General features: G+C 42.0%; 1 long non-coding RNA gene across 2 annotated transcripts in view; it reads right to left on the reverse strand.

Annotated features, from left to right (window-relative positions):
* The window catches only part of LOC140466849 (uncharacterized), a 56,106-nt gene extending 28,806 nt beyond the window's left edge, over positions 1-27,300 (reverse strand). The window contains exon 1 of one of the 2 annotated variants that reach the window (XR_011955297.1): positions 26,334-27,293. This is a non-coding gene — a long non-coding RNA (uncharacterized lncRNA). Of the gene's footprint in view, positions 1-26,333 lie in introns of both variants that reach the window. The other variant, XR_011955296.1, reaches the window with a different exon arrangement.
* Between the last annotated feature and the right edge of the window lie 218 nt (positions 27,301-27,518).

Consider the following 27,518-nt stretch of genomic DNA (forward strand, 5'->3'; position numbering starts at 1 on the left):
CCAGCATCAAACTAACATGACATGACAATACAAAGCTCAGCCTCCTATTAAGATCCTGTAAAACCCTCCTTAGTTTGTGGAGGAGGGAAGGGTTTTGCAAAAAAAATTCTCACATTGTTATAATCATTGAATCATACTTCACAGATAATGTCTGAGACATCACCATTGATACAATGATATGCAGTTGCCCTGGGAGACCTGAACATTAACCCCATGAAGTCTTATGGTTAAACATGGGCAAGGAAATCTGCTGAGTAGCAGCACACCTCCTAACCCTCCTCCATTTCAGCCAATAAATCATTACCTGGAGGAGGAACTGAGCATAGCAAGGACTCAGAATGTAATCTGGGTAGGGACATTCAATGTCCATCACTGAGAGTGACTCTGGCGGTACTACTGACTGGGCTGCTTGTAGTCACAGCATCAGGGACCTGGGTTTGCTTCCTGCTTCGGGTGACTTTCTGTGTGGAGTTTGCACATTCTCCCTGTGTCTGCATAGGTTTCCTCCACACAATACAAAGTTGATGAACTGGCCATGCTAAATTGCCCATAGTGTTCAGGGATGTGTAGGTGATGTCCATAAGTCGGGGGTAAATGTAGAGTAGTAGGGGAATGGATTTGGGTGGGTTACTCTTTGGAGGGTTGGTGTGGACTTGTTGGGCTGAAGGGCCTGTTTCCACAGTGTAGGGATTCTATGGATTCCATGGAAGGTAAAAGAACACCACTGTTAGAATGGGGCTGCAATAGATAGTGAAGGAACCAACAAGAATTACAAAGCAATTTGATAACTTCTTCACAAATAAATCTGCCGTGGATGCACCTGTCCATGACAGTATTGGTAGGAGTGACTGCCACAGAATCCCTGGAGAGAAAAAGTCTTCCTTTATATTGAAGATACCCTCCATAGTGTTGTGTGGTACCACCTCTGTGCTAAATGAGACAAGAGTTCAAACAAGTCTTGCAACTCAAAATTGGGCATAAAATCATATTCAACCACAATCTGTAACCTCATGGAACACCATAAACATTCCCTCTCTACCATTACAATCAAGCGGGCAGAGTAACTGAGATTCACTGTAAAGTACAAGGGGGCAAGCTAGGAACAGCAGTTGCATACCTGAAAGAGAGGTGTCAAGCTGGTGGAGCTACAACAAAGTATTACCTGCATGCCAACCAGCATGAGAACAATTCAATAAACAGAGCTAAGCGATTGAACAACAAAAAAATCAGGTCTAAGCTCAGGAGCCCTATTACATCCAGCCATCAATGGGGTAGGCAAGCAAATACTGGATTAGTGGTGCTGGAAGAGCACAGCAGATCAGGCAGCATCCAAGGAGCTTCGAAATCGACGTTTCGGGCAAAAGCCCTTCATCAGGAATAAAGGCAGTGAGCCTGAAGTGTGGAGAAATAAGCGAGAGGAGGGTGGGGGTGGGGAGAAAGTAGCATAGAGTACAATGGGTGAGTGGGGAGGGCATGAAGGTGATAGGTCAGGGAGGAAAGGGTGGAGTGGATAGGTGGAAAAGGAGATAGGCAGGTAGGACAAGTCATGGGGACAGTGCTGAGCTGGAAGTTTGGAACTAGGGTGAGGTGGGGAAAGGGGAAATGAGGAAGCTGTTGAAGTCCACATTGATGCCCTGGGGTTGAAGTGTTCCGAGGCGGAAGATGAGGCGTTCTTCCTCCAGGCGTCTGGTGGTAAGGGAGTGGCGGTGAAGGAGGCCCAGGACCTCCATGTCCTTGGCAGAGTGGGAGGGGAAGTTGAAATGTTGGGCCACGGGGCAATGTGGTTGATTGGTGCGGGTGTCCCGGAGATGTTCCCTAAAGCGCTCTGCTAGGAGGCACCCAGTCTCCCCATTGTAGAGGAGACCTCATTGGGAGCAACGGATACAATAAATGATATTAGTGGATGTGCAAGTAAAACTTTGATGGATGTGGAAGGTTCCTTTAGGGCCTTGGATAGAGGTGAGGGAGGAGGTGTGGGTGCAGGTTTTACAGTTCCTGCGGTGGCAGGGGAAGGTGCCAGGATGGGAGAGTGGGTCGTAGGGGGGGGGGACCTGATCAGGTAGTCATGGAGGGAACGGTCTTTGCGGAAGGCGGAAAGGGGTGGGGAGGAAAATATATTCCTGGTGGTGGGGTCTTTTTAGAGGTGGCGGAAATGTTGGCTGATGATTTGGTTTATGCGAAGGTTGGTAGGGTGGAAGGTGAGGACCAGGGGCGTTCTGTCCTTGTTATGTTTGGAGGGGTGGGGTCTGAGGGCGGAGGTGCGGGATGTAGACGAGATGCGTTTGAGGGCATCTTTAACCACGTGGGAAGGGAAATTGCGGTCTCTAAAGAAGGAGGCCATCTGGTATGTTCTGTGGTGGAACTGGTCCTCCTGGGTGCAGATCCGGCGGAGGCGGAGGAATTGGGAATACGGGATGGCATTTTTGCAAGAGGTAGGGTGGGAAGAGGTGTAATCCAGGTAGCTGTGGGAGTCGGTGGGTTTGTAAAAAATGTCAGTGTCAAGTCGGTTGTCATTAATGGAGATGGAGAGGTCCAGGAAGGGGAGGGAGGTGTCAGAGATGGTCCAGGTAAATTTAAGGTCAGGGTGGAATGTGTTGGTGAACTGCTCAACCTCCTCATGGGAGCACGAGGTGGCGCCAATGCAGTCATCAATGTAGCGGAGGAAGAGGTGGGGAGTGGTGCCGGTGTAATTACGGAAGATCAACTGCTCTGCGTAGCCGACAAAGAGACAAGCATAGTTGGGGCCCATACGTGTGCCCATGGCTACCCATTTGGTCTGGAGGAAGTGGGAGGATTCAAAGGAGAAATTGTTAAGGGTGAGGACCAGTTCGGCCAAATGAATGAGAGTGTCGGTGGAAGGGTACTGTTGGGGATGTCTGGAGAGGAAAAAACAGAGGGCTTGGAGGCCTCCTAGCAGAGCGCTTTAGGGAATATCTCTGGGACACCTGCACCAATCAACCAAACCGCCCTGTGGCCCAACATTTCAACTCCCCCTCCCACTCTGCCGAGGACATGGAGGTCCCGGGCCTCCTTCACCGCCGCTCCCTCACCACCAGACGCCTGGAGGAAGAATGCCTCATCTTCCACCTCGGAACACTTCAACCCCAGGGCATCAATGTAGACTTCAACAGTTTCCTCACTTCCCCTTCCCCCACCTCACCCTAGTTCCAAACTTCCAGCTCAGCACTGTCCCTATGACTTGTTTGGACTTGTCCTACCTGCCTATCTCCTTTTCCACCTATCCACTCCACCCTCTCCTCCCTGACCTATCACCTTCATCCCCTCCCCCACTCACCCATTGTACTCTATGCTACTTTCTCCCCACCCCCACCCTCCTCTAGCTTATCTCTCCACACTTCAGGCTCACTGCCTTTATTCCTGATGAAGGGCTTTCCCCCGAAACATTGATTTCGAAGCTCCTTGGATGCTGCCTGAACTGCTGTGCTCTTCCAGCATCACTAATCCAGAATCTGGTTTCCAGCATCTGCAGTTATTGTTTTTACCTAGGCAAGCAAATAGCCAACAGGAGGAGGAGGCTCCACAAATATCCCCAAACTCAATGCCGGGGGAGGCCAACACGTCAGTTTTAAGGAACTGTTACATCCTTCTTAAGTCAGAAGTGCTTGGTGGATGATCCATCTTGGCCTCTTCCTGAGCTCCCATGTATAACAGATATCACATATTCTACAATCAAATCAATTCACTCCCTGTGATATCAAGGAATGTTAGAAGGCCCCAAATACTGCAAAGGATATAGGCCTTGACAATATTCTGGTAACAGTTCTGAAGAGAAGCCCCGAGTCAAGTTGTTGCATTATAGCTACAATACTAGCATCTGCCAGACAATTTGGAAAATTAATTAGATATATCCTTTATGCAAAAAGCAGGTTAAAATCAAACCCACCAATTCCTGTGCTACCAGCCTATTCTCAACCATCAGCACTGGAAGGGGTGTTCAACAGCATTTGTAAAGGAATAACCTGCTCACTAAAGCACTGACAGCACTGCTTTTTCTCTGGGCAGTTCAGCTCCTGACCTCATTATAGCCTTATCTAAACATGGACAAAAGAAGTAAATTCCAGAGGCGACATGAGAGTGACTACCCTTGCCATCATGGCAACATTTAACCACTTGTAGCGCCAGGGAGCCCTAGCAAAACTGGAGTCAAGAGAATCAGGGGATATCTCTGTGCTGATTGGAATCATAGGTGGCACAAAGGAAGCTGGTTGATATCAGAAGATGTTGGAAGTCAGTCATCTCAGTCCAAGAACATCACTGCAGGTTTTCTCAGGGTAATGCGCTAGGCCCAACTGGCTTCAGTTCCTTCATAAATGATCTCTCCCTGGCTCTCCCACCTCATAAAGACTGAAGTGCGGATGCTTGCTGTTGATTGCACAATATTCAGCATCATTTATGATTTCTCAGAAACTGAAGCTGTATATGTCCAACAAGGCTTGGATAACCTCCAGGCTTGGGGTGATAATTGAAAAGTCACATTTGTGCCACACAGGTTCCAAGCAATGACCATTTCCAACAAAAGAGAATCTAACCATTACTTCCTTCTACATTCATGATATGGACATGCCGGTGTTGGACTGGGGTGGGCAACGACAGAAGTCTTATGACACCAGGTTATGGTCCAACAGGTTTATTTAAAATCAAAGAAATCACAAGCTTTTGTGGCACTGCTCCTTCATCATTCAATGGCATAACCAGCATCTCTTGCTATCAACATTTTGGGGATTAGACCAGTCAGACCAGTAGGTAACAGTTCCAAGTTGCACTGGAGCAACTCATTAAAGCTCCATCAAAACCACCTTCCAAATCCACAACCTCTACTCACTAGAAGGACCTAGGCATTAGAACATGGGAACACTGCTACCTGCAATTCCCCTCCAAATAACACGTCATTCTGACTTAGAACTATATTACTGTTCCTTCACTATTAATGTGTCAAAGACCTATTAATCCCATTTTAATAATTGCTGGGTGTCTGAAAACCCAAGGACCACACTGCCTCAAGAAGGCAGCTCACCACCATTTTCTCCCAGTCAATTAGGTATGGACAATAATGGTTGTCACAGCCAGCAATGCCCACACCCAATGATTGATTTATAAAAATACAGCTTTTTTATTTCATCAATTTTCTTCTGATATTGAAATCTCTCACTTTTGCATATTATTCTTCTCAAAACAAAGTTTGCCTTTTTAACAACTCCCTCTATTTGTGCAATTTCTTTTCTGTAACAAACACAATTGTCACACAAATAGCCCTCTAGTCTCCATCTCCATTTTCAATCTTACCATTAAATTGTATTTACTTTATTTAATCATGCTTCTAAAAAGTATTACCTTTACATTTTTCCATAGTGATCTGTTATCAAGTTACCCTCCATGGTCTTTCACATTCACACTATTAATTTACTATTACCCACAATTGAGTGTTATCTCCAAATTTAGATTTTTTTCCCAAGCCCAGGTCATGTGGTAAATTACAGCTGCTGAACAGAGAACCTGATGTTCTCCCTGCACTACAACTTTCTAACTGAACAAAGTTCATTTTCTCTGTGTTTATCTCTCTGACCACTTTTCTAATCATCTTTCCCTCTAACTCTACACTATCAGCTTCTTATGCTTTTGAAACTCTGAACAAACCATCTTGATTAGTTCTTCATAAAACGCTGTAAAGTTGGTCAAGCAAGACCTGCCCTTTAAGAAATTGTACCAAATTACCTTGATTAACATTTGCTTCTCCAAGTGCTTATCACATATCCTGAATGATACACTCTCAAATATGATCTCCTAAAGATTCATCAGCCTGCAATTTGAGGTCTATCTCCTTTTTTTTAAAGAGGATGGAACATTTATTATCCTCATGTGCTCTGATTAGTTAATCATTCATTCATTTGCTGGTTTTGTTCAAATTAGCTGCTGCATCTGTCCATTAAATGAAGACATAATGTCATCTGTGATTTCTATCTGTTAGTTCATAATACATCCTTTTATCAATATTCTTTCTCACACAGGGTGAGAGGAGCTCCTACTCTCAAAATTATCTTTCTTACAGCATTTGCGATAAATGGCAGGAATAGATTTCAAATTAAGTTGATGAGCATGGACCACAATAAGCAATGCCCGGATTGGGTTTTGCAAAGTTTCTGATATATTAGCAAAGTATTCTATCCCCATCAGAGACATCACTCTGTTGCCTATATTACAATGTTTGCCCTTCCCAGAAATCTATCCAATTGCCTTTTGAAGCTATTTATATTATCCACTCCAGATAATTTCCACAACTCTATTTTTGAGCAATAATAAAATGTTGTTTGTTCCAAACTTTCTTCCTCACTTCCCCTTTCCGATACTAAGCCCTTCAACATCCAAATCAAATTTGCAAATGTCCTGTTAAAAATCAGATTAGGAAAGCTTTGACAATAGTATCATTTGAAGTGTCTTGGATAACATTCAATGTTATTAGAGATGGATGAAAAAAGTGTAAAATGATTGCCTGCTGTGTTTGGCTGAATGATATGAAGTTTCAGTAAGATACTGGAAAGAGTCAACAGCTTAGGCAATATCTGTGGGTGGTGGTATGGAGTTTTGACTTGTAAATGTGAGTGGGATGGAGAGCAGTTGAGGCATTAAAAGTTCAGAAATCAAAACAATTTTTAAACCAGCTGCAACTCAGCATCTTGTGCATGTACCTGCAATGTGTTAAGCCAGATGCAACAGTTTCTTTTCCTGGGTTGTTAATCACTCGCTCTGATCAGTATTGACATGTATTTTGGAATTTGACTGTAGGTGCATGGGTTTACCCAGATACAAGGAAGCAAGGTAAGTGGCGGCAGGAGTTGATGTTGTGATGGGGAGGTATTCCAATGAATACTGAAATCTTAAAGCTGTTTCCTTGTCAGGGTGTGACATGGGCTTTATTCGCGGTGCTGATTGTGGAAAGCTCCTTTCAAAATATTAGTGGATTCCACCAAAAATGTTGAGGTTTGTATATATGATCTTCACTTTGGAACAATGACCTATGATATCGAGAAGAGTGCCACTTTACCATAAACAATGTCAGTCAATGTGGCCCCCCCAGATCACTCAGAAATATTTAAGACCTCTGCTCTATTAATGTACAATTGGCTGACACACACAAGAAGATGCTATTCAGCGCACGTAACAATATCAACCATCTGTCTTGATAGTTTATCCTATGAAAGTCTATTTCCTTATATCTTTACAGCCTGAGGAAAGCTGACAGGCCAGTTGCTTGGATACAATGGGTACCCACCTAAAGAGTCATCGGATGTGAGACAATACAAGTAACACTGAATAAGTCCTCAGCTGAAAATGCTGAACAGATCTGGAGGCACACTGAAAGATACACCAGTCATGGTGTCCAAGTTATTCATGAGGTACTGCACGCTACACAACATCATATGGCAACAATAAAATATACCCCCATGGTTCACATCCTTCGTGGACAATTCTGAGGAAGAGGAGAAGATGAGGAGATTATTTTCATTAGAAAGACGAAGGCTGAGGGGGGACCTGATTGAGGTCTACAAAGCTATGAGAGGGATAGACAGGGTAGATGGCAAGAAGCTTTTTCCCAGAGTGCAGAACTCAATTACGAGAGCTTACGAGTTCAAAGTGAGAGGGGAAAGGTTTAGGAGAGATATGTATGGAAAGTTCTTTATGAAGAGGGTGCTGGGGCCTGGAATGCATTGCCAGCAGAGGTGGTAGGGGTGGGAACGATAAGATGTATCTAGACAGATACATGAATGGGCAGGGAGCAAAGGGATACAGATCCTTAGAAAATGGGTGGCAGGTTTAGATAGAAGATCTGAATTGGTGCAGGCTTGGAGGGCTGAAGGGCCTGTCATGTGCTGTAATTTTCTTTGTTCTTTGTTGTACCAGCCGAGTATGAGTGGTGGATGAGGCGGCTTGACAGATGAGACCATCTGTTAGGACCCTCCCACCAAAGCTGCAGCCATCATTTGGGCATGGCTGTTGCCACAAACCATTCTGTGGAATAGCCACCATTCATTTAGTTGAAACCAAATTTTTTCAGAGGGTATCTTAGGGTGAAGGCACCTTCTCACTCCCCTACTCTTCAACAGTGGGGACAATGGGATTACTATCTTTCAAAGATTGCAGGCCCTCTCAATGGAACCTGCTCATTGTCCTTAATTGTATGTCAGCCCCAGAAGAGGTCACTTGATTGCCAGATGGGTGACATGTCAGAGTTAGAATTGAGACCCAGAAATGGTTTTGGCACATGCTCGTAATAAGACCATAAGACCATAAGACATAGGAGTGGAAGTAAGGCCATTCGGCCCATCGAGTCCACTCCGCCATTCAATCATGGCTGATGCGCATTTCAGCTCCACTTGCCAGCGTTCTCCCCGTAGCCCTTAATTCCTCTAGACAACAAGAACCTATCAATCTCGGCCTTGAAGACATTTAGCGTCCCGGCTTCCACTGCACTCCGTGGCAATGAATTCCACAGGCCCACCACTCTCTGGCTGAAGAAATGTCTCCGCATTTCCGTTCTGAAATGACCCCCTCTAATTCTAAGGCTGTGTCCACGGGTCCTAGTCTCCTCGCCTAACAGAAACAATTTTCTAGCATCCACCTTTTCAAAGCCATGTATTATTTTGTACGTCTCTATTAGATCTCCCCTTAATCTTCTAAACTCCAACGAATACAATCCCAGTATCCTCAGCCGTTCCTCATATGCTAGACCTGTCATTCCAGGGATCATCCGTGTGAATCTCCGCTGGACACGTTCCAGTGCCAGTATGTCCTTCCTGAGGTGTGGGGACCAAAACTGGACACAGTACTCCAAATGGGGCCTAACCAGAGCTTTATAAAGTCTTAGTAGTACATCTCTGCTTTTATATTCCAACCCTCTTGAGATAAGAGACAACATTGCATTCGCTTTCTTAATCACAGACTCAACCTGCATGTTTACCTTTAGAGAATCCTCGACTAGCACTCCCAGATCCCTTTGTGCTTTGGCTTTATTAAGTTTCTCACCATTTAGAAAGTAGTCCATTCCTATATTCTTTTTGCCAAAGTGCAAGACCTCGCACTTGCTCACGTTAAATTCCATCAGCCATTTCCTGGACCACTCTCCCAACCTGTCTAGATCCTTCTGTAGCCTCCCCACTTCCTCAGTACTACCTGCCTGTCTACCTAACTTTGTATCATCGGCAAACTTCGCTAGAATGCCCCCGGTTCCCTCATCCAAATCATTAATATATAATGCGAACAGCTGTGGCCCCAGCACCGAACCCTGCGGGACACCGCTCGTCACCGGCTGCCATTCTGAAAAAGAACCTTTTATCCCAACTCTCTGCCTTCTGTTAGATAGCCAATCCTCAATCCATCCCAGCAGCTCACCTCGAACACCATGGGCCCTCACCTTGCTCAGCAGTCTCCCGTGTGGCACCTTATCAAAGGCCTTTTGAAAGTCCAGATAGACCACATCCACTGGGTTCCCCTGGTCTAACCTACTTGTTACCTCTTCAAAAAATTCCAACAGGTTTGTCAGGCATGACCTCACTTTACTAAATCCATGTTGACTTGTTCTAATCAGACTCTACTCTTCCAAGAATTTAGAAACCTCATCCTTAATGATGGATTCTAGAATTTTACCAACAACCGAGGTTAAGCTGATTGGCCTATAATTTTCCATCTTTTGCCTTGATCCTTTCTTGAACAAGGGGGTTACTACAGCCATCTTCCAATCGTCCGGGACCTTTCCTGACTCCAGTGACTCTTGAAAGATCTCAACCAATGCCTCTGCTATTTCCTCAGCAACCTCTCTCAGAACTCTAGGGTGTATCCCATCGGGGCCAGGAGATTTATCAATTTTAAGACTTTTTAACTTTTCTAGCACTATCTCTTTCGTAATGGCAACCATACTCAACTCAGCCCCGTGACACCCTTTAATTTTTGGGATATTACTCCTGTCTTCCACTGTGAAAACTGACGCAAAGTACTTGTTAAGTTCTCCTGCTATTTCCTTATCTCCCATCACTAGGCTCCCTGCATCAGTTTGAAGTGGCCCAATGTCTACTTTTGCCTGTCGTTTGTTTCTTATGTACTGAAAGAAACTTTTACTATTATTTCTAATATTACTGGCTAGCCTACCTTCATATTTGATCCTCTCATTTCTTATTACACTCTTTGTTATCCTCTGTTTGCTTTTGTATCCTTCCCAATCTTCTGATTTCCCACTGTTCTTAGCCACTTTATAGGATCTCTCTTTTTCTTTAATACATTTCCTGACTTCCTTTGTCAGCCAAGGTTGTCTAATCCCTCCCCGGTTAATCTTTCTTTTCTTGGGAATGAACCTCTGTACAGTGTCCTCAATTATACCTACAAACTCCTGCCATTTTTGCTCTAGTGTCTTCCCGGTTAGCCTCTGCTTCCAGTCTATTTTAGTCAGTTCCTCTCTCATGCCCTCATAATTACCTTTATTCAACTGTAACACCATTACATCAGATTTCGCCTTCTCCCTTTCAAACTCCAGTCTGAACTCTACCATATTATGGTCGCTACTTCCTAAGGGTTTCCTTACTTTAAGATCTTTTATAGAGTCTGGTTCATTGCAAAGCACTAGGTCCAGAATAGCCTGCTCTCTTGTGGGCTCCATGACTAGCTGTTCCAAAAAGCCATCCTGTAAGCATTCCATGAATTCCCTTTCTTTAGATCCACTAGCAACATTATTTACCCAGTCCACCTGCATATTGAAGTCACCCATGATCAATGTAACCTTGCCTTTCTGACATGCCTTCTCTATTTCCTGGTACATGTTGCGTCCCTGGTCCTGACCACTGTTAGGAGGTCTGTACACAACTCCAATTATGGTTTTTTTGCCTTTGTGGTTCCTCAATTCCACCCACACAGACTCCACATCATCCGACGCTATGTCATTCAATACCATAGATTTAATTTTGTTCTTAACTAACAAGGCAACCCCACCCCCTCTGCCCACCTCTCTGTCTTTTCGATAAGTCAAAAAACCATGGAGGTTTAACTGCCAGTCCTGACCCCCCTGTAACCAAGTCTCTGTGATGCCTACTACATCATAATCATTCACTATTATCTGTGCCACTAATTCATCGGCTTTGTTATGAATGCTACGAGCATTCAGGTAAAGTGCCTTAATGCTAACTTCCTTATTAGAGATGTTGTAAGTCATATGTCCTAAGTTATCCTTGCTTTTTTCTGCATTCTCAGTCTGCCTCAATTTTAAATCCGCCTGGAAACATGCTATCCTGCTGCTTATCTTTCCATTTACCTCCATACTCCCTGTCGCTTTCACTTTCCCTTCCCCCCAACTCAGAAGTTTAAAGTCCTACTGACCACCCTATTTATCCTCTTCGCCAGAACATTGGTACCTGATCGGTTCAGGTGGAGACCGTCCCAACGGTACAGATCCCCCCTGTTCCAAAACTGATGCCAATGCCCCATGAAGTGGAATCCCTCTTTCCCACACCAATCCCTTAGCCACGTGTTTACTTGCCTAATTTTCTTGTCCCTATGCCAATTGGCACGTGGCTCGGGCAGTAATCCGGAGATTATGACCCTTGAGGACCTGTGCTTCAATTTCCTGCCTAGTGCTTCGTAATGCCCAAACAGGTCCTCCACCCTAGTCTTGCCTATGTTGTTGGTACCAACGTGGACCACAACAACTGGATCCTCCCCCTCCCGCTCCAATATCCTTTCAAGCCGGTCAGAGATGTCTCGCACCCTGGCACCGGGCAGGCAACACACCATGCGAGACTCCCGATCCGGTTTGCAAAGGATACTATCTGTCCCCCTAATTATAGAATCCCCTATAACCACTACCTGTCTATTAGCTCCCCCCTCTTGAATGGCCTTCTGCACCATGGTGCCTTGGTCAGTTGGCTCATCCTGTCCAGAGCCCTTTTCCTCATCCGAACAGGGAGCAAGAATCTCGTACCTGTTGGACAAGGTCAAGGGCTGAGGCTCCTCCACTCCTGAACTCTGGGTCCCCCTACCTGCCTCACTTAAGATTCTAAGATTCTGTTCTATACAAGCATAATGGAAAGCAGTCACTCTGCTCTCAATTGCTTCATTAAAATTTGCAGGATGATGGGTCATTAATTCATTATGTACTAAAACAGGAAAATATAGTTTCAAGTGATTTAATAAAATTATGTTTTGGTGATAAATTCACAATTCTGTATTATATTTGGAAGATTAGCTGGAGCCCTGAAGTACTTAACAGTAAACTTAACAACGCAAATTTGAAATCAGTCTTGATTGTTAGGCATCCCTGAGGTTAGATTACTGCTACAGCTGGATTGACAGAAGAAGGACATCTCATCTCCTACTAACTCACCCTGGGTTGATCAGGGAGTGGGCATAAAAGAATCAGTAAATGTATTTGTCAGCTTTACAATTTTTGCCCTTCTGACAGAGGAGGAGACAAACTGGGTGGAGAGGGAGAGGTAGTATAAAATAAAAATGATTTTACCGAGCCATCTGTTGGGAGGTCTGTTGTATAGGCAGAATGAAACAAATGATGGGAGGCTCGAAATTGGGTGGTTATATATTATTGTGGACATGTCATCATCTAACCAGTGGTCTGAGGAGATTTCAGCCAAAACAGGTGGAAGTCTCTGTTTAATATGAAATGAAATGGAAATTAGTTAGGCATAATTTCCCAATTTCATCACAGGGAATACATGCTGCATTCACATTGCCACAGTTAGAGATTATTGCAGTCAGTTTTTATTGCTTATTTTCAAACCTATATATTTTCAGAGTGCATTTCCATTTTAACATTTAGCACCCAAAGAAGCAGTAGAAAATAAATGGGGGATGAAATTGAAGCTTAAATTCAGAGAAAATGAGTTAAAAAAAACAGTTTCCCTTTGAACATCACTAAAACAAGTAAGGAACCAAAAAAAGACACTGTTACATTAAATGACAACCTATAATTAATTCCATAGCTCACGAACATCACTTTTTTGCCTTGCTGACAGTTCTAAAGGTTGAGGCAGCTGTAAGCTTGCAGTAGTTATGTTAAAAAAATGTTTGCTGGGATTTTTTCTCCTAAATTTGTTTTGGTGTTCACTTTCAGGATTCAGGACTTAGGTGGGACATTGAATGATATTGTGGAGACCACAGCAATTGACCACCTCTATGCGATTCACATCATAAGCATAATAAGGCATGCTTGTCACTTTGTTTCCCCATAAACAAAACCATTAGTAATAATAGATTGCCTGATTGTAGCTATTATACAACAAGTCACATGCTATTCTGACTTGGAATATAATGCTGTTATTTCATTGTCATTTATTCAAAATCCTGGAACTCCTTCCCCAGCAGCACTGTGGGTGTATGTCAGGAGTATTCTAGATGTGTCACAGAGTGGTCCATGAACTGTGAATTTATATAGTTCATTTTTATCCCTTTTAGTTTTCCAAAAGAACTCCAATTTTAAAATAATCAGCAGCAAAGCTTCAACCTTAGACAAGACCAGAGCTTAATTTATTGCATAAGTATTACCTTTTTATTTTTCATTCCTACGTGTGCTGTGGGCATCTCTGGCTTTTATTTATCGGCCGTCCTTAGGTGTCCTTGAGAAAGTGGCAGTGAACTGCTGAATGCCACTAGAAAGGAAATTCCAGGATTTTGACTGAGCAACACAGAAGGAACAGTAATATGGTCAGATGGTGAGTCATTCGGCGGGGACGTTGCAGATGGTGGTGCTCCTATGTATCTGCTGCTCTTGTCCTTTAAGATTGAAGTAGTCACGGATTTGGAAGGTGCTGTCTAAGGTGCTGTAATGAATTGTTTGCAGTGCATTGTGTAGATGGTACACACTGCTGTTACTGAACACCAGTGGTGGAGGGAGTGGATGCTTGTGGATGTAGTGCCAATCAAGTGAGCTGCTTTCTGTTGGATGGTGTCAAGCTACTTGAATGTTGTTGAAGTTGCACTTGTCCAAAGAATTGAGGAGTATTGCGTCACACTCGTGACTTGTGCCTTGTAAATGGTAAAAGGTTTTTTGAGTAAGATGATGAATTACTCACTTCAGAATTTCCAGGCTCTGGATTTCTAAAAATTACTCAGTCGAAAGATGTTGCAGATATTAGATAAATTAGAGATTCAAAGATTAAAGGCAAATACTGATGAACAGATTTGTAATGCTGATAATAAGGTTGGTCTGTTTTTGTTGCAAATCAATTATTACTTGAAGATCCTTTTTCCGAAGTGGAGTTGGTAACGTGAAGTCTGAATCCAGTGGTTGTGATGGTTTCCATAGATGAGTAATTGAAGGTGGATTCAATAGGTTGAACAGGCTTTGAGAGGGAAAGTTTCTTGGTCTTTGCTAATTCTGAGGTTCTAGCACTTGCAGATTGCTTAAACCTTTTCAGCAAAACAGGTTTCTGAAAGCCTCTTCTCCTTGAGCTCTCTCTGGCTAAGAACCCCTCTCTCAAAGACATTCCTCTGGATTTCTATTATAAATGGTGCCTCATAGCCTTTCTAACTTCAATCAATATTTAAAATGGTTGCTATCCCAAAACTGCCACATCATGTTTCATATTTTGTGAGGTAATAAACAGCTATTTGCAACTCTAGAAAGCCATCATCAATGAGTTTCTGTTGACCTGCCATGGACACATACCTTGAAATTCAAAAGTTTTCACATACCTGGATATGTCTGACTGTAGGTCACTTTGAGCTTTCTTAGTAGTTGCAAAAAGCCAGGTAACTTCTGGTAGCTATTTGTTTCCTTTAAAGAGAGATTAGCATTTTTACAGAATCTATAATATCATAATTCACCCATTTGTGATAGTATACATACAAGACGTCCTTGGTCAAAAAGTTGCCTCACCATCACTTAAGGATTGGCAATACAGTCTGGCCTTTCTAACTGTGCTCACAATGCTCAGTGACAAGTTGGTCAAAGGTCCTTCCCCAGTTCATCTTATTGGCCTAAGTATTTTATTTGCATGAAGATTGACTCAAACTGTCCTACATCTCCTTGTATAATAGAATAATCCATGAACAACAGCATCTGCTCGTGATTTGGTCAGATTTTCATATATTTCGCACATATGCTCGTTAAGTCTCTCCAAAGGTGGACCACAGAAAAATGACCAAAGGTAAAATCCAGTACAAAATGTTAAGCTTCATTTCACTGCATTAAAATTTGTACCTTCCGTAATTAGGTTTACAACAAAACACATTTCATCCAAGGTATCATTGTGTAATGGTATAAAATAAATAAACACCATTCAGCCTCACTAATCATGATTGAATTAAACAAGTCTTCTAATTTGTTTCCTAACTGTCATTTGGTGTCTCTAACATGTTTACCTCAGCAAAAACTATAACTGTATTCTCTTTAATTGCTTTGCACTTTTGCTAGTTCAGTAAACCTCCCTAACAGTGCCTTTTTATTGTTTGGCACTCTTTGTTCAGTCACAAAGTGAAAGCTTTCCCAATCTCCTACTCTGAACTCAGTACCAGTTACTCTCTAACACAGTTGGCGTGGGTTCTTTATCATTAATTGAGGTAAGATAACAAAATTCTTTATTATTTATGGCCTACTAGTATCTATTATCTTAGAAACCTTTTTAAAGATTTGATGAATGCACCATGCTTTAACACAGAACGCGACAAAGATGAAGAACAGTGGTTTTCATGCTGATCATATTGGTACACCATTAGTGGTTAGTCCTAAGCAGGACCGCATTAATAATAACCTCTGTATTCTTCACTGCAGCCAAATTTCAACCCAAACTCAATTCCACAAGATGCAACTTTACTTGACAGCCTTCTACTTTACATTTTATCAAAGGCTTTTTGAATAATTAGATGCACAATAGCTTCCATCATTCAACAATTTTGTAATCACTGCAAAAACTCAATCAATTGTGTGAGATGGTGCTTCCTTTCATAATGCTTATTCTGTGATTCCCTGATAGCCTTGTCTGTTTCAAAATGATTAGACCATGACTTTCCAATAATCTCTATTAGCAACTTGTCTATGAATTGGGTTAAAGGAAAGTGCTTACAGATTTTTACTTCTGACTTTCCTGCCTGTTTTAAATAAATTGCAATAGGGGTCTCTTCACACATGTGAACAGTCTTGGATCTCAACGAGCTGCTCAATTGATAAAGTGAGTTGGTTGTTTAGGTAGGAATTTTAAATTCCACTGACAATGCAGTCATTTGTGTCTTAAAATGAGCTTCAATGTCAATTTTGAACAGCAATGATGACTCTGCATATGGATTGCTGCTTAATGTGCTTGTCTGCACCTTTTACCTATATTGCTATTCTGTTATTTCCAGCAGCAGTTGTGACTACTTTAGCAGGTGACTGCTTAGTCTAGCAACAAGCCTCATTTAATTACATTAGAAACCTGTTGGCTCAAAGGAGAAATTGCCTCCTTAAGGTTGGCGGCTGTTTTATCAACGTGACTTGAAAGTCAGTTTTCGTGGTGATATATATGTATAGCACCATAACTCATTTTAAATAGTGATATATTTATATCCTTTGATCACTTAAGTAACTATTTCTAAATCATCATTTTATGTGCAAATCTTTTGTTTTATTTTTGTTATTCAACAATCTTTTATTTGTGTAATTTATTTAGTTATGTGGACTGGGTCTAATTTAATACTCCACTAAGATGTCAGAACAGAGTGGGTACTCCGAAAATGATATATTTAACACATTGTTAGAGGCCTGACCTAATGGTTCATTGGCATTGTTGATATGAACAGTAGTTTGAGCAAGAATTATATTGGGGTATGTTTCTGTATTTAAAGCTGATGGTATTGTTTTATACCAATGCTGATAAAACAGACTTACTGTCTTCTTCCTACTTGGAGTGTTAAGTAGTCATGGAGATATTAATTCAAACTAGATCCGCAATGACTCATCAAAATAAAAGATTTTTGTAGCTGTTTCTCCTCAACAGTTTTAACTTTATTCTTACTAATGGAATTGATGTTTGTCAAAATTATATGGAGATGATCATTAAAGCATTGGCAACAGGTAAAATGCGATGCAACATAAAAATCAACCCTTTGTTACCTTATTCTATTCAATATTCATAGTATAATCAGAACACTCAACGCTAATATGGAAATTATTGCACTTGTGAAGAACCCTGCAAACGACTACATCAAAAGAAGTTAACCTTATAACGCCCTTCTATTTGTTATGTGAAGCTGCAAATTTGTAGTGTTCATATGCCAGAAAGTATTGTCATGGACAAGAGGGAGAGGTGAATTCAATTATTTTTACTGTTCTCTTCTTCTGTCTATAACAGAAGTGGTTTTAAATTGATTTTCTGATTTTTTAATTTTGTTTTAAACCAATTGGTGGCAGTGAGTTTCCCCAGATCCTGTTTGTGAAATTCCACTTCAAAGTGACCCACAGGAAATCCTATAGGGTTAAAACAAAATGGGGTTTACTTATGCATTCAAAACCCAGGGAATTAGTTCACAAAGCACATTAACACACAAGTGTACCCAAGGAAGTAATGAAAAGAGAAAAATTACAAAACATTTTAAGTCAAAGATATCGACATTGTTTCACATGGATTAGAGAATCCAGTAACTCAATGTCCACTGGAGGTCCTTTCAGTTGGCTGTGCATAGAAATCCCTTTTGCAGGAACTCAGATGCAGTCAAATTGCAGGTGAAGTTACAGCAGTAGTACATTGGGAAATGGGTCACTTCACAGATGGAATAAATGATATAAGACTTTTGAGCATTATCTCCACAAAGTGGATTTCAATTGTTTCTTTCATTCTGAACTCGCCAGTGTAGACATCTCGTCTGTGGTCCTTTGGTGCTGGCTTCACAGAAATGTCTGTCCAATGTAAAGAGTGTGACACTCCAGGAGGAATAATGGAAGCTTTTGTCTATTGGTTACTGCTGATCAGAACTTTCCAGAAACTGGCATCATGTCATCAACAGCAGTCATATGTCAGTCCAGTAAATTGCTTATTTTTGAAAAAAGAAGTAATCAAGATCTTATAAGATTTTTTTCCAGAAAAAAAGGATCGCTCTCTTTCTGCCCTCTGAATAATACAGTATTCACTTTTTATTAGCCTCACCTATACCTTTCAGAGAACAGCGGGAGATTTACCAAAGCTAGTTTTCCCATATGTTCATTAACTTACTGAAAATCACTTTCAAAATTTGATTAGTTTTAGGGCTTCTTTGTATCTGACAAAGCAGTGTAGCACATAATGCCAAAAACAGAAACTTTAGAGATCGATTTTCAATTGTAACTGCATTGTGGGGGATTGAATGTATTATTTATTGATGTGTGCTCTGTTCAAAGACAGGTCCTTGACTCATTGTTTTCTGATGTTTCACCTGAAGCATTTCCTGGATTTTTTTTTCAGTGCTTATTTGCCAGTGCCTTCCACTGTCAGGAGCAGGGAGGATGCAACCAATATCATTCAGAACAGGCACAGAAATGAACAGATACACAATCATGTTTGACTGAAATTGGTATTTGGAATGCTCCTAAACTGCATTTCCTGGGCTTGAAATATGAAATTAACTGCTCAAGAAAACAGTAGCTTCACACACTATTGAAAGTGAGATGCGTTGTAGGAGAACAAACATTAAATTTTAAAAAAGGTTATGGTGTGCCTAATTAAAATGTGTTAATTTTTTTAAAAAGTTCAGACATTTATTTTCTAATCATCAAGTTGCACATTGGACAGATTTTTAATCCAGCTATAAAATCATACTAAAACAATAGAGTCATTGTTAAATCTAAAATGTCCAAAATTCAGTGCAAACATTTAACATGAATTCAAAAGCAAAATACTGTGGATGCTGGAAATATGAAATAAAAACAGTAAGTGCTGAAGGTAGTCATCAGGTCTAGCAACATCTGTAAAGAGAGATCCTTAATCAGGACCTGATCATCTATGTTGATGAAAGGTTTTATTGAATATTGCTTATACTTTGTGATATGTTGTGCTTCTATCACACTTTGATCACATCTGATTAATATGTTTCTAAACACGACTGTGGCTGCTTCCTGCACTGCACTTTACCTCTCCTTTGGTGTGACATTAATGGATAAATCAGTGTAAATGAATAATGGCAAAGTCACCATAGTCCCAGAGGACTGCTCTCGTTAGAGCGAAATGACTGGAGGTGAGTTTAACCTGAGGGTCACCATGTCTCAGGAGAGGGGTGAGGTGGAGAAGGTAGGACCTTGAAGATGACCTCAAGCCAGTACGGGAAATGAACCTGCCCAATTTGTGTCACTCTACGTTGCAAACCAGCTTTCCAACCAACTGAGCTTTAAGAGGGGTGGAGGTGAGGTTGCTCAGCACCCCAGGAGAAAAGTTGTCAATGAGTGGACAGACCAACAACAAAACCTGTCCCACAGCCCTAACACACTCTGGTGGCAGTCCAGTAATGGATAATGGAACATTCCATCCTCAGTGGGAGGTAGTGCCCCTTCCAGCACCGCTAGCTGATCTGATTGGCTGACAGCTCCAGTGGACCACAGCCGCAGAAGCCCGTACTGCAGACAGGCCCATGAAGGAGGCACCATGGATTCTGGAGTCAGGTAAATTGGGGGCTTTGGCTAAGGGTTCTCTAGCATATTAAGGAGTAGGTGGAGGCAGCTTTAAATTTTAATTATAGGAGGAGAAGAGGGGTACTCCTTTCTCCAAGGAGGTATCCCCAATTGATAAAAGTGCAACACCCTCACCTCCACAGAGGGTTGTACTCCATTCTTTCCATCCATTTTAAATACTTTATTTGGGAAATAATCCCATTTCTTTGGTCAACCATTTTTTGATATGGGTAACATTGTGGCCAATTGTGCTTTAAACAATTTCAAATGATCTTTAATTATTAACACAAATGGTGACCAGACTGCCAGTTTAGGGCATGGGCCCTTTGTAATGTGGGGGTGAGATCTGTGGTGGGTGGGAATGTAGGGCGTCAGCTACCTGACTTGTATAATATGTCCTTCTTGCTAAATACACATTGAGTCCATCAAAGCTGGGAGGCAGCTCCCATTATTTACATTATAATTTACTTGACTGTGACTATTTGCCTCAACTGGTGTCATAGATGACACCAGTCTACCTACAGGGTGCACTGTAATAACTCACCAAGCCTCCTTCAATAGCATCTTCCAAACCTAGGGATCTCTGCCATCGTGAAGAACAAGAACAGGTGAGGCATAAGAACACTAATACAAGTTTTCATCAAGTCACGCATCACCCTTGTTATCTTTTTGATGGAAGTTTCTTTAATCTAGTTCACCCTGTCCCAGAACTGAACTAACCACCAATGACTTTCATGATATTCGATTTGTGGATGGCTAATGACTAATTTGTGGATGTCACTGTCCACTCTACACTGGAGATAAAACTCACTCTCAAACTCTCAAATCTGCATACACAACACTTGGCCTGTCCTTGAATGTTGCCAAAACAGAATTCATATATCAGCTCATATCTGGTGAGGCAAATGTTCCATGTTCCAGGCATTTTGAAGAAGGGCTCTGGAATATGATAACTTCCCACAGAAGCAGCAAGTTGTTGACAAGAACATTCATGTTAATAAGAAGATCCAAAACTGAATCAGTTGTGTCAGTTCAGCTTTCTACTAACTGAATAGGAAACATGGGGAACAGATAGCAACTTAAAATTGGGCATCCAAGAGTCACCAACGGCCGTCAGCAGCAGCAGAATTGTATTTGATCATAATCCATAACTTCCCCACAATATCATTACCAGCAGGCTAGAGTGGATCAAACTTGTTTCAATGGAAAGTACAGGAGGACATGCCTGGTGCAACACCAGGCATACCTAAAAATAAGGCATCAACCTGCTGAAGATACAACACAGAGCTATTTTGATAAACAGAACATCCTTTGATAAAAAAAAAGAGATAAACAGTTCCACAATCAAATGATTGGATTAACATTCCACAGTCTTGCCACATCCAGTTGTGAATGGTGGTGATTAACTAAATAACTTATAGGAGGAGGAATCTTTATGAATATCCCCATTTTCAATAACAAACACAAGTGATTTACATGTCAGTTAATAGGTTAAAAAACATTATTTAATGATGGAATTAGAAGTTGTTTGTAGGAGCACTTCCAAATATATAAAAAAGAAAAATGTAATAATAAGGAGGTTCAGGACAGCATTTCAAAAAGATAGTTGAAGCATTTACAACTCCCTTCTACTAGAAGTGGCATGTGGGTGATCCATCCAGCCTCTTCCTGAGCTACCCAGTGTCAGAAATGTTGGATTTCAACCAATGTGTTTGTTTTCTTGACAGACATCTATCACTTTCAAAGTTCACTCCGTCCACCACTGATCCCAGTGACAGACTGGTCATAGATGACACCAGTCTACCTACAGGGTGCACTGTAATAACTCACCAAGCCTCCTTCAATAGCATCTTCCAAACCTAGGGATCTCTGCCATCGTGAAGAACAAGAACAGGTGAGGCATAAGAACACTAATACAAGTTTTCATCAAGTCACGCATCATCCTGACTGGAAACTATATCCGCATTCCTTCAATGTCACTGTGTTAAAATCTTGAAACTCCCTTCTAATGGTGCTGTGGCTGTATTAAATGCAGATCGGGAAGGTGGCTACCACCTGCTCATGAGCAATTAGGGATGGTCAACAAATGATGGCTTGATCAGCAATGTTCACATCCTATAAATGAATAATTTTACATAAACCACAACAGTGAGCATTTCACAAAAAAGGTATATGTCAGTCCAGGAAAATCTTGGCATACAAAGCAGCTGTGGTCACCATGCCCCTGTGCTACATTAAGACTTGAACTGTGTATCAACAACTTTTAAGAGTACAAGAGAAATCTCATCAGCAATCCCTCTGCCTCATCCACAATGGCAGATCCATAAACACTCAGAAAAAAACTCTTGCAAATTAACATGAATGGACTGTCACTTTGGATGAGAGGACACAGTTTCCTTCATTAAGTCTCTCAACTCTCAAATGATCAACACTCCAGAGGAGGCAACGAAAATTCTTCAAAGAATGAAGCTCTCCTTCTAGTGTGGTATCATTGATATTAATAATTTGGTGTAACTTGCTACATTCAGAACAGTAGTAACTGATGGAGCATATTACATTATGTTTTGATTCCCAATGTTTTAATCATGAGGCAGAGCATTGGCAGACAATGGAAGCAAACCCTGAGCTCCAGATCCCACTACTTCATAGGATATCCTGCCTCAATTCAGGCACATTCAGTCATTTGAAGAGCCACAGCAGAGATGTCCAGTCCTAAGTGGTTGCCAATCTCAAATAGAAGGACAATTGACAAAAATTGTTATCACTGTTTCTGTCGATAATTTCATTTTTAGCAGATATCACAATTTTAGAAAAGCACTAAATCGAACAAAGAAGTTAACACAATGATAAGGACTTATATTTATACAGCACATTTAATGTAATGAAATATCCAGTGTCTTTCACATGACCATTTTAAAATAATGTATAACATTGAGCCTTATAAAGAGTTGTTAAGTTAAATGTTCAAATGCTTGGTTAAGGAGATACATTTTAATAAGTGAGTTAAAGTAGAAAAGCTAGACACATAGGTGGGAGATTTGGGAGGGAATTCAAGAGCTTGGGGTCTAGCCAGCTAAAGGCACATCCCTCAGTGGTGAAGTGCTTACCATTGGGAATACACGAGTGACCAGAGTTGGAAAATAAAATAAAAGTACGCATTGTCAGTTGAGAAATAATATACTTGATATTGACTCCAAAACAAAATGATGGTTGTTGGAGTTTAGTTCAACTGATGACCAATTGCTCAATTATCGCTTAAATTTTTTTCTACATTTATACTTTTCTTTTTGATTGTGGACTGAAATGTGAAAAAGAAGTGTTTGAAAAGTCAAGGATTTTTGAAAGTGTACCACACTTTTGAAAAGCAAGTAAACTCACACTCATTGTAAGTACTCATGATTCTATCATGAAACTATCACTGTATTCTAACAGATGAAAGGCTTAACAGACAATCAATTCTTCAATATATAATTTCAGTTACATCACACTGCAAATTTTTGCTATAAATTCTGTGTTACGATCGAGCCCTCCACAATCACCTGATGAAGGAGCATCGCTCCGAAAGCTAGTGTGCTTCCAATTAAACCTGTTGGACTATAACCTGGTGTTGTGTGATTTTTATCATTGTAAGTACTGTTTACACAGCTACTTGTTCATGCAGTAATGGAAATCTGGTTATAGTGGAGCTGGAGAAAGGCTGCTGTGTACAAATGGAGATCTGGTCAGCAGTAAGTAGCTGACGATCTGTACATTAGTGATGAATTATCAATGACCAAAGTGCTCTGCCTGCCTGATTGGCTCCCAGGTAGCTGAACAGCCTGGAGATGTTACTGTTTAAAGGAGAAGCTATCTGCTTGATGCCCAGACAGGGATTGTCTTTTCTCTTCTGTAAAAAAAAACTATGGTAAGCTTGAGCAAAGCAAGTTTTTTTTCCCTCAACAGTTTCTGTAAAATGTAGCTCTGAACTGGTGAGCCAGAGACTTTGTAAGTGTGAACTAACCAACCTGTACTTCCTGCAAGTAGTAGATCCTAATTCTAAGAATGTACTGGCTGAATTAATTGAAACCGAAAGGATAACATGAGCAATGTTGAAATAAATTTCAACATTTTTCAAATTGGAGCATCTGGTAGATCAAAGCACTTTTATTTTCTCCCAATGATGATTCTGTACCCTTCTGTTAAATCTTACACTTTCTTCAATTGCACTCTTAGCCTGAATAGGAGAACTTACAACCTCATATGACAATGAGCTGAGTGTCAAATCCATACCTTATTCAGTGGAAAGACTTACTTTTATTTCTGCATCAGCCTCCATTCTAAACACATCATCAGCATTTTGAAAACTCTGTTGTTACCTCTGGACTCCGTTCCTCTGCCTCATTGGGCTCTCAAATTTAACCTTACACAAACTTCATCACTTCCAAAACTCCTGCTGCCTGCATTATTTTTCTTGTAATAGCTTCTGTTCATTTTTAGTATTTCCTCAGTTTCCCAGTGCATTGAATTCAAAACTATTTATATAACAAATCCCACAATGGGCATTGCCTATTTCCCACCTCTGTGACCACCTTCAATTATGCATCTCACCTCAAAATCTTTGAATCATGGAAAACTGCATAGAGGACACCATTTGGTTCATTCACTCTGCATTGACTGAACGCAATGGAGTTTGTCACAATCCCTGACCTTTCTCCCATATTCCTACTTTTTCCTCCTTTTTTAAATTCCCTTTTGAAAGAAACTATTGGATGAACCTATTATTTCCTCAGCACACTGAACGGTTTCCTATTTGGTTTAGTGAAATTTCATGATCAGTTTTGCTGTCTTGCAGATGTCCTTTTTCACCTTAAAACCATGATGAGAATTTGATGTTGTTGGCAACATGTTTCGGTTATTCTGTTCAGTGGAATCTGAAGAGTGCCCTATATTTTCTCGCCGGGTATTTTCCCCAAACACAATTTGGAGCTCACCTGGTCCACTTAGGTCCCGTTTATTTCGCTTTACCGTGACAGGGAACTTTCTGGAACTGACTCAGTCTTTGATTTTTTTTTTCTCTCCTTGCTTAACTGAAAAGGCCTGGCCGCTGAACATTGGCTTTACCTCATCACCAATCCATCCAGTACTGCTGGAGAAATTAATATCCAGATGCGTGTCTGCCACATTACTGAATGCTTCCTTGATCGCTTTGTGTACTTAGGATCCACCGTCATCTGTGAAATATCGAATCTATCAATGCATTGTTTCTTCTCGAGTGGCTGACTTGAAATCAGAAACAGGTACACATCAGTATTCTATTCGAGCATCTTTAAATCAGTCTTGGAATATCCGTGTACTATTGCTGAACATTAGGCATTAATCCACATGTGCCAAACAGCAATCCTGTGGACTGTGAAATTACCCGTCACACTGATAAGATATATTCTAATCTATAACTAGCATTTCCAATGAAAGACATCTGACTAATTCACAACAATCAATATTTTTCAACGAGACACATCATCATTCCGTTGCTTCAAAGCAAAGCCACAGAGTGACTGCATTTCTGAACAGAATTTTAGATGTCTTACTTCAGGCAGCTGCACTCTTCTTGCTGATGGCATGTTTCCCTGGCAATATGCATAAACATTAGTGTATTAATGCTCCTCACCTTTTTGGTTTCAGTAGAGTAGCCAACCTAGTGATCGGTTAGTCAGTGACATGCCTGTAACCCAGGAACAAGGCTCAAGTCATGGTTACTGAATAATGCTTGCTCTGTTTTCAGTGACATGTAACTGCACATTGTGCTAATAGCATGAAGGCATCACATATATTAGCACGTTCAACGATATTTGAATTTTGTTCAGGGTTGCAGTGAACAGTAACTGGGTGATACCGATGGATGATACAGAATGAGATGACGTTTCAGTAGATCCATCTGCCTCAATACTGACAATATTTAAAAGCGTTGTTGGAACTTTTTTTTGTCTTGCAAGTTGGAAATTGGACCTCTTTAACGCCTGTTCTGTGATGACATCATTACTAGTACTCGACATGACTTGTTTCTGGATTAGTGGTGCTGGAAAAGCACAGCAGTTCGGGCAGGATCCGAGGAGCAGTAAAATCGACGTTTCGGGCAAAAGCCCTTCATCAGCCCTTCCTGATGAAACGTCGATTCTCCTGTTCCTTGGATGCTGCCTGACCTGCTGCGCTTTTCCAGCAACACATTTTCAGCTCTGATCTCCAGCATCTGCAGACCTCACTTTCTCTTCTTAGAAACTGTACCAAGTAAAAACTCCTTTTCCAAGAAACGAGCCTAATGTGAACTGAGTGACAAGAGATGACGAGTTTATAGCAGAGTAGACACTTCAAATCATCATCAGCCTGTCTGTGATGTGTGTTCTGTCAAGACTACCTTCAGAATGATAACCTCCCAGATATTGGCAGCAGCCCCAGCTTGTGATGGCACCACCTCACTCCAAACTCTGAATTTATCAAAAGCGGAATCCTATTCGGAATCGTTTGCTTTCAGCTTGATAATTTGAGTTTCCCTCTCGTACCTCGGGGTCTGTCCGGCTGTTAAAACAGTGAGGAAGAAAGCGGATCTATATCGAAAGTTCTTTATAATTATGCAGCGAGACCGTTTTAAGTGAGTTCTCAACCTTGTCCTCAACTGCACAGCGTGAAAAGACCCTTTACAAAGAATCTTTCCATAATACTCTTCAGGGTCTCTTACCTTCGTTTCCATTCTCTTGCGCTAGTCCCGTTTGTTGATCGCGAGCATTTGCAGCCTTACCCCCGGGTGGGTGGGCTCAGGTACCCCCGCTCCTGGCTTTAAGACTTGGCTGCGTCAGAGGAAGCTGCGAGAGGCTTGAATTCTCCGCTTCAAGCCGTGTTCCCGAACACAGCTGGAGAAACTTTCAATCCTCCCCGTCCCTTGGGGGCTACCCCTGACACAAACCAAGACGTTTCAGCGTTGGGCCGACGGGTCGAAGCAACTGGGGGGGTTGGGGGGTGGGAGGGGTGCACCTAGTGGGTGGGAAGGATCACCCACTGGACAGCTCTTCTGCTGGTTCCTGCAGACTCTCTCCTCCCCGTCTGTGCGTGTGTGTGTTAGAGAGAGAGAGGGAGAGAGGCGTCATCGTCAGGCATTAGGCAATCTCGTTTTCCTAGTCGGTCTTCTAACCTCTCTCTCTGGATTCCAACTGATCTCAGCTCTTTCTCTTTAAAAGGGGAGTTACAACTGTCATCAGCCAGCTCGGTTTTCAGCTCCCCCCTTCCCCATCCCCCTCCCCCTCCCCCCAAGCGTCTCAGGATGTTTTATAAGGTTTCCGTCTGAAGGAAAAAGTGTCACCCATCGAGAACACCTTGAGCTGCTCGTAGCTAACTCCTGAGGCGTCCTCTCTCTCTCTCTCCCGCTCTCTGGCCCATCCGGAGTCGCCAGTGAGGGATCCGAATCCCCGCCCAATGAAGTAGTCTCGGGGGGGAAAGTGTCGCCCGTCAGCGCTCTCTCTTCTAAAAGGACACCGTGCTCCCCACCGTCCGGAGCAAGGAACTCGAGCCGGGAAGTGGGGAATCTGTTCGTGGGAGTCGGCAGGGAAAATGGTCGGGATTATTACACGAGGAGAGAGGAGTTGGTTGGTGAATCCGAATTGAAAGGAACCCCCCCCCCAACCCCCCTTCCCCACTCCCTCTTCCAACACACCTCCCCCCCCCCCCCCACTCCCCTCCTCCTCTCCCCACTCCCCACCCCCATGGCTCCAGCAAACCCCCGCAAGGATGCCAACACATGGCCAAGCGTGCCCTCAACTTTCTGGGCAGTCATCATCCTGGTTAGCTTCCTCATCGCCTACTGCAGTGAGTACCGCTTCATTTCTGTTCTCTCTCTGAAACGGTGAACTCGGTTTGCATCGCTTGGTTG

The sequence above is a fragment of the Chiloscyllium punctatum genome, chromosome 44 (genome assembly GCF_047496795.1).
Source record: "Chiloscyllium punctatum isolate Juve2018m chromosome 44, sChiPun1.3, whole genome shotgun sequence".
In the NCBI taxonomy this organism is placed as follows: Eukaryota; Metazoa; Chordata; class Chondrichthyes; order Orectolobiformes; family Hemiscylliidae; genus Chiloscyllium; species Chiloscyllium punctatum.